The sequence below is a fragment of the Tachypleus tridentatus genome, chromosome 7, assembly GCF_004210375.1.
Source record: "Tachypleus tridentatus isolate NWPU-2018 chromosome 7, ASM421037v1, whole genome shotgun sequence".
In the NCBI taxonomy this organism is placed as follows: Eukaryota; Metazoa; Arthropoda; class Merostomata; order Xiphosura; family Limulidae; genus Tachypleus; species Tachypleus tridentatus.
In genome coordinates, this window is record NC_134831.1 from 17279075 (window position 1) to 17291215 (window position 12141).

The window sequence follows — 12141 nt, forward strand, 5'->3', positions numbered from 1 at the left end:
CTTGCATAAACCATGAGAAATTAGATACAGATCAAACTCTCTGAATCATAAACCATCCAATATTAAATCCAAAACCTGTATATCACTCATACCTATAACATTTAACATTTTTCACATTAATCTTGAGTTAGGAATTTGAGCTCTGAGAGAACTGTTTTTATATAATGTATATATAATATATACAGGATGCTCGGAAAGTCACTGTGCAGTTTTGTCTGTTAATAAATATACAAGTGCACAGTGACTTTCCGAACACCCTGTACATAATATAATATGTAAAATGTGTTTTTTAGTACTGTTTGCAATATATAATTAAAAATTTTAGTTCTCTCAGTTATTCAGTTTTTGTTCATAATAATTCACTTCACATAGTTACAGTATAAAATACAGCCCACCCCTGATGATGACTGCCAAGACTCTAGAGCTGACTCATTTCAGAGTGTGTCTGTTCTGACTCTTGTAAGTAGATCATGAGTGTTAGATTAAACATTCATAAGTTGCAATAATTGATGTATAATTTTATTTACATTAATTTGAATCTAACCGTGAAAGAATGTTATTATTTCAATACCTAAATAAAAACCTGTTGTTTTAGCCTATCCCAAGTATTCGAAGAGGGACACAGATTGGCTGGTATTCTGTTTCCAGAGGTGTACAGGTATTCCCATCTGGCTTGAAGACTGTAGCTACTCAGACAGAAAATCTTCCAACAATAGATTTTGCTTGTGGTACTGGTAAGTTAGTTTGAATATGAATATGACATTTTTATTCATGATTTAACAATATTCAATAGCCAGATTAGTCTTGTTAATATTATTTTGATTATTTATTATAAACTATTGCTGGTAAACAGTACATTGTTCATATACATGTAATTCTTTCACTGATTTTTGCAGAATCATCACCTGCTGCTAAGAAGTCCTCTGTATCCCAAGTGATAGATGCTGATGATGTTCATATGAGTGATGATGAAGGTGCTGATTCTGACTAGAACTTTTCAGATCTGTGTCAAAAGTAACTGTTCTAGGTTCGTTCAGAGTAGATTCGAAATGATATGGCGCTACTCGACACTGTTCAGAACACAGAGTCAAAAGAGACTCCGCCTCTGTTTCTCCGTATGCACTGGCCATGTTTATTTACATTCAACACGCTGGCGTTGGCGGTTTGTTTGGCACAGTACTTTTCCTAGCGGCAAACGTAAAAACTAAAACGTTTAGATTGCCGCTCGGAAAGGGCTCTTTCTGCACCAAGTTCTGTTTCATTTATTAGCACATATTTTTTATAAAAAATGTGAACCTGCAAAATTAATCAGTATGAGTAGTTCTTTTGACTGCAAAGTTTTCTTTTTTCTATAAAATTCACCTGCATCTTATGTGTGAAGATCAACATCAGTGCCCTTCAATGGCAAGGGACAGGTGATACCTCTAGGTTATAATTCTCTTGTGTTTGATGTGAGAAATATCAGTTCCTGTGAATATTGGGTAGGTGTGCTGTTGATTAAACTAATTAACATAAGATTTAAGCTGTCTTTGACATCTTATTGAGATGAGTCAGTCAGTTTCAATATACGTTTGGAAGAAATAGAACCAGCCTGACCAATTCACAATTCCAATGTGGCTAACTGCCTCTCATCCATCAGATTAAATGTGCATTCTGTTGATTTATGAATTTAACAAAGATTCCTTTTATTGTGCAACACACTTTATGTCCAGTACAATTATTTCTCAGAACATACTCTGTTATTTGTAGTTGAATTCAATACTAATTTATAATATATCTTTACCACACCTCCTGTTATACAGAGCAGGGGTTCCTAAACGTTTTAGACCTGTAGAGCTTCACATCAAAAAGAAAAAACATTCTGGAGCCTTAATACAAACAAATACACTATAAATAGAAATAATCGATCACTAGTACCAGATAAAGTTTACTTCAAGCTTTTAGAATATAAATTTATTTAAAAATATCAACATTTGAAAAAAAAATTTACTTCCACTTGTTCAAAAATTTCTGCTTGCAAAATTTATATCAGTAAAAGTACAGTGTACTTATTTATTTATTAGTGGCTCAGATGGGCTTGCTTTTGTTCACAAAGTGGTTCAATGTTTGGAGTTATGGTTGTTTCCTTAAGTGCAAATCATCTTCAGTATTTAGCCTGTTCCTAAATTTGGTCTTCGCAGCTGTATACAGTGAAAATGTTTGCTCACAAAGATATGTTGTTGGAAAATGCATCAAAATTTTCAAAGCTCTGTTACTTATTTTAGGGTATTCTATGGCCATTTGAATCAAAAAAGTGTGTAATTTCTTCCTGCTGAAATTTTGTTTTTGAGGGTGTAATCAGTTGAAATTTCTAAAATCTGTTCTTTCTCTTTCAAAGGCAAATTATTGGTATTTGCAGAATCAAGAAAGGGAATTTGAATCCACAGTAATGTTTCTAAATGAGGAGCTAAGTACTTTCCAATAATTGTACACAAATCCGATATGTGCTGCAACACTGAAACTTTGCATTTTCGCTTAAGGAAATTTTATTCATATGTAAAAACTACTGAGATTTTTTAAACAATCAAGTTCTTCCACAAGTGTACATTCACCCCAAAGTTTCAGCTTACATTGAAGCGCTTTCATTTCATTCTGAGCTTTGAAGTACATTACCCTGATACCCTGCATTATAGCATTCAATTCATTCAAATAAACAAATAGTCCGAAAAGTAAGCCACTTTCTGTATCCAGTATTTGTCCCTTAGTTTGTATGCAAGTTCAAAATGGCATTCAGACAAAAATAAACCAATGTTCTCGCGCAGTTCGTAAAACCAAGCAAGCACTTTTCCCTAAGAAAGCCATCAGACTTCAGTGTGAAGCAGCAAATCCCATATCGTCACAGAGTATACTGAAGATCCTCGCATTGAGTGGTCTTGATTTTATAAAATTACCTATTTTTATGAAATCACCCAATATCTCTTTTAAGTCTTCTGGTATTCATTTCACTGTAAGTGCATTACGATGAAAAAAGTAGTAAATACTCTCGATGTCCTAATTTTTCTCTTTTATGCGTGCCACTGCGCCTGAATTTTTTCCAATCATAGCTGAAGCCCTAGCAGAGCAAATACTTGATCAAAGCTGTCATTGAATCTCATGTTCTTCCATAAATAAATCGATTACTCTAAACATTTTTTCGCCTGTTGTTTGAGTGGGCAAAGGTTTGCAAAATAGCATGTCTTCTTCAAAACTTCGTGAATATAGCAAACACAAGCAACATCGCATAACCTGCGACATCTGTTGATTCATCCATGTGAAGCGAAAAAAATGGAACTTGCTTTTAATCACCTTATTAACTCTGTTAAGCAATTTGCTGACATATCCTTGATTATTCGAGAAATCGAGTTGTCATAAAAGGACACAGAGTTAATGTTTTTAAGAAATTTCTCATTAATCGTCCATTCTACCAAATATTTTGCGCTTGGTTTTATCAAATCTTCTGCAATTGTGTGCACTTCACCTGCTTTTGCAATTCGGTAACTAACACGATATGAAGCAATAAAAGCACCTTTTTTGTCCTGATGGACAAACGAACGAAATGTAGCTTTCCTTGCATTTAATTGCAAACACTTTCTTGTTTGGGAGGGTTTGGTTTCTAGATGCCGTTTTAACTTTGCTGGGTGCAAACTACTATTGCTCAACACTGTACTACATTCAACACACAACCCACTAGGTCCATTTTCATTACCTGTCCATATAAAATCATATTAAGTTAAACTTTCATCATACCTTATTTTCTTGTGTCGGTACTTTTTACATAATCCTGCGTTGATGTGCTTGCACACAACGATAACGTCGATGAATTCGTATTAGGCCTTAGCCTAGGAAGATTTTTACTTGTATCAGATTTATTAGATATTCAGCTACTTATCCATTATAAGGGTGATAACTAATCAATAATTTGTGTAAAACGGTATTCTTATATCTTTGGCAATTCAAAAATATTTTTATTGATACAAAATAGCTTCTTAATGAAAACTAGTTCAAGCAATTCAGTTTTATCATCACACAATGACATGCTGGCCTAAGATCAGTGTTTGTCATAACAAAATCAGAAATAAATATTTGTGGAAAAAAGGCTAGGCCACTAGAATAATATATTTTGCTAAAGGAAAAGGGTAGCCTGTTATTTTCACAATTTTTGTTTTGTTTTTAATATAAATGTTTAAGCCAAATAACAAAATATTAAGTCAGATCTGGCGTGCATCTAAATCTCGAACGAAATGAAACATGACGTCATGTGGTGTATGATGTCATTGATCTTATTTGAATCACGTTTGTCTAATTAAACTGAAACGAATCTAACCTAACCTGACAATTACAATTTATAATTGTTGTAATTATACTTCATATAAATATACTTTGAAATAAAACAATTGATATTGCGTCTTACTGCATCACGTTTCAAATTTGGACAATTTTCAGCTATGACATCATGTTTTATTTCGTTCGAGATTTAGCCGCTAATTCAGATCTGTCTTTTGAAAGAAAGGTTGGCATCACTATCTCGCAAGCCACCATATCTCCGTGGTTAAAACAATGGTCTTGTAAACCAGGGGTCGTGAGTTCGAACTTTACTGGCGGCTGCAGAAGGTGGTTAAGTTCCTGTGAACATCATACATTCTTTGTTCCCCCGCTGATATAGAGGTAAGTTTACGGATTTACAACGCCAACATCAGCGGCTCGATTCCCTCGGTGGACTCAGCTGATAGCCTAATGTGGTTTTGTTATAAGAATACACACAGAGACTACTAAAACTATATTGCCATCATCACTGAACTCAAAATTAACATTAAAAAACTTAAAACAACACTTCCTTCAATCATGATCAAATATCAAATATAGTCCTCAAAAATATTATTACAACATCTCACAAACATCATTAATCTCTTACTAACAACAGGTTATTACCCCGACACTTGGAATAAAGCTATTATCACCACTATTCCAAAGAGATAAACAAATAGGACTAATCCTAACAACTTCCGTCCCATCGGTCTGTTAAGTTGTCTTGACAAACTGATGGAGAAAATAATTTCAAATCGCTTCCTTTGTTTCTGCGAAATAAATAACATTCTCCCCGAATATCAAAACGTTTCCAGGAAAGATAGACAAACAATAGATCACCTCACACGACTCACTGAATCAGTTTATAAAGCATTCAATAACAATCAGGTAACTATAGGCGTATTTTAAGATGTCAAAAAAAAAAGCATTTAACACTGTTTGACATAACGCCATTAATCATAAATTAATTAACTTGAAAGTAAATCAAACTATTATTTCATGGATATCAGACTTTCTAACAGATAGAACAGCTCAAGTAAGAGTCAACAAAGGATCCGTCCTCTCGCCACTCCTTCACATTGTTTTCGTTAGTGATACACCTTTTCCTAGTCTAACTTACAATTCACAAAACGCTGACGACATTGCTATCTGGAGTATTTCTAGAAACCCGCTAATGGCCATTCTCGCGATCAGGAAGCACTAATTACTGTCGTGACCTGAGCAACAAGCGGAGAGTGGTTTTAAACCCAACCAAAAGCAATCAATCACTTTTTATAGGAAATTATAAAGGCAAAGAAAAACTCTAGAAAAATTAAACATCTCACTCGGCAACACGCCTATAAACATGAGTAAGCACATCACATTCCTTGGCATCACTTTCGACTCCAGATCAACATGAAAAAAACATATTAACAACATACATTTATCCATAAAAAAAAAACGCATTTCACATTTGCTGACCATAACTAGCAAACACTCAAACTGTATAATTCAAATATACAAGGCTTACATCCGCCCATTAATAGAATATGGATGTCAAGTCATACAATATGTCTGACAACACACAACAGAGGATCCAAATACAACGAATAAAATATTAAGAGCAGCAAACCGACCACCAACAAACACACCTGTTAACTATGTACACAAAATCAGTAACCTACCCACCCTCAGAAACAGACTTACAGAAATATCACACAAATACTACTTGAAAGCAGAACATAGAAACGAACTAAGTGCGTTATTATGTAAATTAGCCAGCGCTCCTACAAGATACATCTCACCATATAACATGTTCAACAGTTACAAACCACTCAACAAAATACATAATTATAAATAAGGTGAATATGTGTTAATGTTTATATGTATTTCTTTTCAGATCCGGGCACAGGACAGGTAAAACATTCGGTGCCTGTCCTGTGAAAGTGGGTTTTCTTGGGGCACTCTCGTTTCCCCTCACATCCAAATTTTAGGCATTGAATTTTAGATCTTAGCTAAGGCAATATTCTTGCCCTGCCCCGAATCGTGCCGTTTGAGTTGATGTCTCGTTTCGTCTCGTTGGCTTCCCGAACTACGGACTCCGGCCTGGCCTACTTCCTTTGTGCCACCTTTGTCTCGCTCGCCTTTCTCACCCGTAATTTTCATTCTGCCCTACCTCATTTCATCACCTTAAACAAGTCAAATCAAATTACAAGAAAACTTCCACGTAAAATTAAATAATCTTCCATGAACGGGGACGAAAAGGAACCACAACGTCTCTTTTGGAGAGAGAATTCCTCAGACTTCTCTCTCTCTAAACTAAACCCCTGCCAAGTTCGTTTAGTTTTTTGTATCCACGGTTGATCCCATGTTTCATACGAAAATTATTAGGCTATCTTGAGATGGTGCCATATCTACTAGCAGCCAGTGGTGCTACTATCGAAGTCAACTGAGATTGTATTTACACTTTCACCGCAAGAACCTCCCCTGAGATGAATAAAATCGTCTGGCGTTAGGCAGAATAAAATATTAAAACGCCCAATACGCGATAAACGTGTTATATTAAAGATATATTTTACTTTTTTGTACATCGCATTATGATTCGGTTCTATAGTTTTAGGAAAAATATTAACGTTCTAAAACTTCCTCGCGGAACCCCATTTTGAAAAACTATTATAGAAAACCTATCTAAATTACTATTTTGTATTAGTGCAATGGGTATTATAAGCCACACAACGCTTAATAACCAAATAGGTATTATGCAGTTTATTAATTGTTACTGCTTACTCGTTACACATGTGGCCAACTTTACTTCATGCCACAGTTTAAAATAAAATTAAAAAAATATTTCCGTTTAGCGCTCGCATTGATAAGTCGTAGTATGTAGTGTTACTGTTAAATGAATTTACTTTAGTTACGTAAAGGTACAGAATTACTGGCAAAGGTCATATAATATTTACGTTGTTAATATTGAAAAAACAACAAAATATTCAATCTGCATTTATCGAGAAATACTTCAAATAGTTTTGATCATATTACCTTACGAGTTATACTACTACCAGTTTCATTCACACTTTAAAACGTTTTAATAATGACAGTATGTTTAAATTCACAAAATAATCAAGTGAAATAATTTATCGGTAAGAAACATTTGAACAACGTCAAAAAAACTCTCAGAATATCAATGCAATCTTGATTCACAAAATACACGGTAAAACAAATCCGGACACACCTTTACAGACAGATTTGAAAAAGGAATCTTTAATTTCAACGCCAGCATATTTATTTCTTACCATTAGAGGGCACAGTAAGAGAAGTGTTAGTCCGCTTTTCTTAGTATTGTGAGTTCTGACAGTGGTATATATGGGGAATACATATTTTTAAATATAATGTATGAAAGTTAACTCGTAAGTAATAGTTAATGTTAATTATTAACCTTTAATTACATGTTCTGGTTATAAATATATTTGTTGCGAAATTAAACTAGAAATGTAATGTTAAAGTTTCTATTAAGTTCTGTATGACACCATCTAGGAATGTGAGAGGTATGGAGTTAGAAGAAAATTAAAATTAAGTTAGAAAGTTTATTAGAGTTAGTATTACTATAAGTAATAGTAGCAAGTGGTAGTGAATATGATAAGTGTCATTGAAAAAATTACAATGGTAAGAAAGCAACACGTAACGAAAAAAAAAAGTGGTATGACAGGACCCATTTCCCCTTAAATCATGTAACGATAATCACGTAAATTTCATAAAGCAAACATTCGAAACAAAATCCCATTTGCTGTAAAAGTAACCGGTTACGTTCGTATATCTATAGTCTATACAATAACGAAAATCAAACGAGAAGTATACTCCCAGCCCACCAATAAGCATGATAAGTATATCACTCAGCCTTACTAACAGAGCTATCAAAACAATAACTCAGTTTTAAGCACCAGAATCTAGTATCTAATTGTTGTATTACAGATTATATCAAAAATTAAAGTCTGAAATTTTATAATCTTAAATGACTGAAGATGAAGAGCCATCTAGCTATATCTGTTTCTTAAATTCTTTGCAACATTATGATATTCTTCCCATAGTAAGAAGACAAACTACACATATTATTCCAAATTAAGTCTCTCACCATTACTTTTATTAAACGTTGCAGTAACTATTTTCTTGCATAAGAAATGTAATTGAGTATAGGAATTATATTTTCTCTTAGACAATATACCAATATTAACATGAACATAGCAAATAATCATTTACCCTGTACACCAATCTTTTAAGAAAGAAAAAAGTATTGACTTTTATTTTGAATTTTTCTAAAGTGCCAATCTACACTTCTGATGAAAACTCGTTTCATAAGCCAGTCTACCCCTTACTACCATCTTAACTGCAACCTGGACTGAGTTTATCAAACATTAGACTAATGCCCTCTTATCAACACGATAAGAATATAACAAAAATAAAGTATAGGCTTTTATCCTATTGGTTCCCTGGAATCTTGTAAACTTTAATAAGATCAACTCATTCATCTGATCCCAAGGGTAAGTTGAGAGATTTTGACCTGTCTTCATAAAATAACACATATTTGAGGTTGAACATCTGGCAACTTTGTCCTCCTGCATTAAAATGTCTGCATAGTAGCTTAGGCAAAGAAATAACACAATGAAGGGAAGATACCATTCATTTCATACCCTTGCCTAGACTTGTATTTGTAATGACTATTCGTGCTTGTAATGATATGTTGTTCCAAACCTGCATATATGGTGAAAAGTTGTTGTGCATTCAGTTAAACTGATATCAAGTCAAATATCCTCTGTTCAAATTCTTGTTGAGTGTGTATTAAGACTGCTGAAAAAGTGTTATATGATCTGCAAGATTCTCTACCCATTCAGAACATGAAGCAAATGTCAGATAAACTCTGTGAAAAAAAAATCTGGCAAGCATTAATATAAGATTGTAGGTGCCCTTGTTGTAATTTTAAACCTGGATGAAGGCATAAAGTGTGGTGTGATATCTGTTCTAGTTTGTACAGTTCTTTAGTGTTGTATTGATTTCATGTTGTAACTTGAGCTGAAATAGTATCAACCAGTTCTTTTCTTTCCTTTTCAGAATCATTTTACTTTTTGGGTGGTATGCTACATAGTAAGACATATTTTTATTTATTCTGGCTGTACACATGGTCGACAGTTTACTCTTTAAGTGTTGAGCTTCTGATAATATAATACTACATGGAGTTGTTTAAAACAAATTATTACTATTAAAAATTTTATACCACATTTGTCCTATCAGTGTTTTAATTGCTTTATCAATAAATATAATAATGTTTCTTCTTATTTCTTTTGTTGTCTTACCTGTTTCATTTTTCTCTTTCTCTTCATGATTTCTCATTTTTCATCACACCAACATTCATATACACCTTGTGTTTGTTCTCTGGCTGTGCTTTGTTCTACAGTACTTGTACACTTTTATACTCTCACATTTTCATTCAATCTGCATATTTTTGGACATACACAAAAAGAAAAAATGTACACATCACTAAATATAAATAGAAAAGGACAAGGAATTATATTTATTTCAAACTTTGGTTGTTAGTACAACTTGTATTGTCTGGTAAACTTCAGAGTTTACAAAGTTCAATGTAGAAATTAGTTTCACATCACACTGACAGCAACAACATAACATACATGTATATACACTTGGTCCCTGCCTGAATTTGTGATGATTGAAATGGAGACTTATCCTTCCTTATACTGATGACCTTATTCATATAAAAATGTTTTTTTCATCATAGGTTCTTGATCCATTGCTCAAATTTGAGGGATTGCTTAAGGATGAATTCTATATTGCAGACTATCAATTTGGTTACCACCCCAATATTTCAAAACATATTGTATAATTACATAATTGATAATAATGTAATAATTAATAATATCAAAACATGAAACACCTGATGAAGTTTCCTATAGTCTGTATTGTGAAAAATAGCACAAAGATACAATGTGTCAAATTTCTACCAGAAATTTTATTATTGTAGAAAGTTACCATATTAAGATTATGAAGCGTCGCTTTTAAGAAAGATGAAGTTAATGCTTGACCATAGTTTGACATGTATATATTTTGTGTGTATGTGGAATATCACTGTTGGATCCTCAGTTTTCATGGATTTAAGTGGCATTAGTTATGCAAATTGCCACAGGAAGACTTCCTGCTTCATTATAAACACTTGGGTCATAATGGTACTTGCTTTACTCTGTTTGCCCCATTTGTCAAGATGACATTGACATTACCAGGCAAAATCACATGATAATGACATCACATTGACTTCAAGAATTATTGGAATCAACTAAATTGTCCTGCTCTAAACTCTTTCTAAGAGGTTATTCCTTTTTTCTTTTTTTTTTGGTAAAGAACCAAAACTGTATATGCAGTATTACAAGTGAGGCCTAGTTAGTGATCTGTAATAGAGGTAATTACCTCTTTTCACTCTTAATCAGAATGTCTATAAATGCACCTAAAATTCTATCAGCTTCATCAATAGCAATGGCTTTGGTGATTTATCCACATCTGTTCAAAGACTCATTTCTTTAATCATGCATTTGTATGGAATTCCATCTGTATTACAATTGTGATTTGACTAATGATAAAATGCAGTAACTTGCATTTGCTAATTTAAAAGGGATGTTTCAAGTGTCCATTTACTTTATAAATTGATATAAGGCATTCTGTAGTTACCACGACAGTTTCAGACTAACTAGAAATGTCTAAGAGCTCATTGTTAAGAGCAGAGTTTATTTTGAAGGAGGTTAATGATTGGATATGTGAGCAACTTGATACTATTTTTTGTAAATCTGCTTATGTTACTCCTTTTTTTTTTCAAGGGGGATAAAAGTTGTACCAATAATGGTAAACCAATTAGTGTTACACCAGTTTTGGAAAGTCTGATAATAGATGCTTTGTAGATTTGGTGTATCTGGATTTTCAAAAGTATTTGACAAGGTGCCAAGTAAAAGGCTTGTAAAAAAAATATATATATATATCTTTATGGGTGTGGAAGATAAGTTTGTTATTTGGATGGAAGAAAAAAAAAGTTAAAAGTTATCTGGTTCAGGTGTTTAAGATTGTTAAGAGAATTGATGCTTTATCTTTTTCTTGTACTTTATGGTGGGAATAGTAGGACCAGAGGACACGCACATTGTGGCAGTGTATGAGACATCTTCAGCGAAGACAGTTTTAGTTTTGTAGCAGGGTGGTTGGTCTTTGGAATAGATTGCCTTCAGGTGTTTAAGAGAAAGCTTGATACCTATATGAATGTTTGGTTTTGATTGTTTTTTCTTCTAATAACTTTTGTATAGTTTAAAGGATGGAACAGCTAAGATGAACCAACAGGCCCTTTGGTGTGCCTCAACATTATGCTGTTTAGTAATTATGCACAATTCACTATTATTGCTGTAGATTCAACATATCAGTTATCTAAACCATTTCCCACAAGGCACTCCATTACAGTAGTAACAAGGGTTCAGTTTGATGTTATTGTTTTTTCTTTCTTTTTTTTATTTAATTATCCTACACTTCATTTAATTTGTTTTTTCACCAACTCCTGTTGGTAAGTTTTTGAAAATCTAAGTGCACCATGCCCACACTCTTTCCTTAGAAATAGGTAATGAATTAGTAAAACAAGCTATACCTTTGGTGAAACCATGTTTACTTTCTTTCATATCTTTTTCTAATTACTTTGTGAAGCTTCATTATCTGATTCTCTAGAACTTTCTACCACAAATTTAAGACTAACTGATCTTTAAGTTTCCAGGGCAACTCTTATCATTTTCTTTTAAAAATAGGAGATAC

General features: G+C 33.2%; 1 protein-coding gene across 1 annotated transcript in view; it reads left to right on the forward strand.

Annotated features, from left to right (window-relative positions):
• Positions 1-7612: 7612 nt before the first annotated feature.
• The window catches only part of LOC143255212 (xylosyltransferase oxt-like), a 62548-nt gene continuing 58019 nt past the window's right edge, over positions 7613-12141 (forward strand). The window contains exon 1 of the mRNA XM_076510511.1: positions 7613-7847. The gene's annotated coding sequence lies outside the window, so the exon portion shown is untranslated. The remainder of the gene's footprint in view (positions 7848-12141) is intronic.